Source organism: Arachis ipaensis, chromosome B09 (genome assembly GCF_000816755.2).
Source record: "Arachis ipaensis cultivar K30076 chromosome B09, Araip1.1, whole genome shotgun sequence".
Classification (NCBI taxonomy): Eukaryota; Viridiplantae; Streptophyta; class Magnoliopsida; order Fabales; family Fabaceae; genus Arachis; species Arachis ipaensis.
In genome coordinates this window covers 109,423,701-109,426,604 of record NC_029793.2, presented here as the reverse complement: position 1 = coordinate 109,426,604, position 2,904 = coordinate 109,423,701, and positions in this window count along the sequence as shown.

The window sequence follows — 2,904 nt, the reverse complement described above, 5'->3', positions numbered from 1 at the left end:
TTTAAGGTGGGTAAGATGTAAAATCTGGATGAATAATAAATAATTAATTAATAAATTAAAATGAGCTAAAAGGGTTAAGAAATTTAAATTTTATAATTTGGGAATTTACCAATGAGAATTTAACTTAGAAAATTAATTGGATCACATAAACATAAATAATTGTGAAAATGTGTACCGGTGTTATAATTAACTGTGCAGGCTTAAGTCTGTCTGGTATTGCGTATGAGAAAACAAAAACCGTAACATTAACCAGAAAAATATTTAGAATAGAAACTGAAATACTTATCATAAAGATTTTGGCCATTGGTGGGGCCAATGGGTGAAAGAACAAAAATATCTCTCACCAACTTAATATAAAAAATGTGACTCAGCTTCTCCTCAAACCCAAATTCATTTGTTTTACTATAGAGAGGGCGAAAGTCACAAAGAAAAGAGAGAAAACGAGAGAGAAGCCCTAACATTATTCACCCATCCATTCAAATCCACTTTTCTCTCAATTGGAGCTCTGATCGAAGACCTGTTTGTGGCCACGCATTCATCTCGACTTTCTCTTCATTTTTATATAGCTTTTGCAGGGAGTAATCGTGAGAAACCAACTCCATTTCTCAATTTATTACTGCTTTTGCGTTTTGGTAGTTAATGTGTTAAAAATTGTGATTTTGATATTTTAAGGGAAGCTCAAGCACAATTTCTAGCGAAGCTTTGACCCATGGTTATGTGATACAAGGTAAGAAAATTTAATCTCTCCATTATCCCCAATTTTAAGTAAAAATCCTAGTATTAATACTTGATATTTGGTATGATTAAATTGATATGGAGTAGCTTGAATACTTGGTTTAATTTGGTGCGGAATTGAGTGCACCATTTGATTGAAGGAGGATTTTGGGTGAGGCTCGGTTGCGTTGATTAAAGCTTGGGTGTGATCGGAGAGGAGATTCAAAATATTTGAGAAATTGCTATCAACAAAGGTACGAATTTTAGTTTCGGATAAACATTATGTAACATTATGTGAAAACCTAGGCTAGATGATCCTAGGTTAGTGATAAATTAGAATAATTGATGTGGTTGATATTGATGGTTTAGTGTGAATAATTAATGTTGGTTGATAGTTGAATGATGATGTGTTGTGGCATGATTTTGATAATTTGAGTATTAATGGGCAATATATGTGTGTGTGTAGAATTTGAGTATTAATGGGCAATATGTGTGTATGTGTGTGCGCGTGCGTGCGTGTGTGTATGTGTGTAAGATTAAATTAGATGCAAATTGTGGTTTGATTGCGTATTATGGCTTTTGATATGAAAATTTAGGGCGAAAATTGTGATTGAGTGAGATATACCCTTTTGGTAAGTTATAAGCTTCAATTGAGGTAATAAAAAGGTTAATCGTGTTGTAATGTATTTTGGGCCGGAGACTGTAATTGTATGAATAGGAATTAAGAATGAAGTAAGGTTGAGGTATTGATGGGAATTTATTGATTTGATGCATATGAGAAATGATATGATTTTTGGTAATGAAAATTATGTTTGGTAAAGAATTGAGTGTTTGGGTAAGTTGAGAAAATGCAAATGATTGGACGGATTTGATTGATATTGCGGATAAGATGAAAGGAAGTTGTGGTATTGATTTCAAAGGGAAGGATTTGAGAAAACTAGGTTTTAAATTATGCAGAATTTTTGGTATAAGTGGGATTTTGGCCAACTTCGATGGGCCATAACTTGGCACTCGGAGTTTGAATTGAGTGAAACTTATTTTAAATTAACAATGGTGATGAGATTTTTAAAACCATCAAAAAATGAAAGAAAGATGAATTTTGTTGCAAAAGTTATAAATATTTGAAAATTAGTGTCGGAAATAAAAAATTACAGATTCTACAGCACATTAGAAAATATTTTGATGTGTGCGTGTACACAAGGCTGTACATGCACACAAGAAGAAAATAAAAATTAAATTGTGCCAACGTACAAGGTGGTGCGTACGCACCACTCTAAGAAGCTTGCTGATCCGTGCGTGCGCACAATGGTATGCATATGCACATGACCTGTTTAACTTTTCTGGCAAGCTTGTAACCCTTTATAATTCCCGTTTGATATTTGATAACTAATTTTTAAGCTTTGAAAAGACTATGGGTATATCTAATAAATTGAATTGAACTAATTTCTGGATTAACACTTGGTTAACCGGATAAAAATATTGTGGGGATGGTGGTTCGTCCTGCCTAAAATGAGGACGGTGGCATCATCCCGCTCACGAGATAATAAAATTGATAAATTGATAAAGAGAATTGAATCAATTTTTATGAAATTGATTTAAGTCAATGATTTTGATTGAATATGGTCTGAAAAACTGAATTGGCAAGGTCAGAGGTTTGTCCCGCACGTCTGGCAAGGTCGTGGGTTTCGCCTCGCTTGCGTATTGATTTAGCACATACACCGGGCAAGGACGGTTGTTCCATTCCGCTTGTCCATTGTTGTGGTATGATGTTGGGATATTGGTTTTGTCCTGCCTATGGGGAGAACGGTGGCTTTGTCCCGCTCACAAATAGGCAAGTTGAGGATGAAGGATTCTCTCTTTTCTTGCGGAGGACAAATTTAAGCTCGAGGATTTTCTCTCTTGTTGCATCGGAAGATTGTATAAAAGGTTGAGTATTTCCTTCGGTTCAATTCCTAACTGTGATAAGGACAGTGGTTTCATCTCGATCACGACTTGAGGATAATTATCCTTGTGATAAATGTGAATATAAAGAAATGATTTTGATTTTGATTTTGATTGTGATTATGATTGAAAAGTGTGGCGGACACTATATTACAAGAGTGTGCTGGGCACCATATCTCAAGAGTGTGGTGGGCACTATATCCCAAGAGTTTGGTGGACACTGTATTCCTGATAGCACATTTCTCTTTG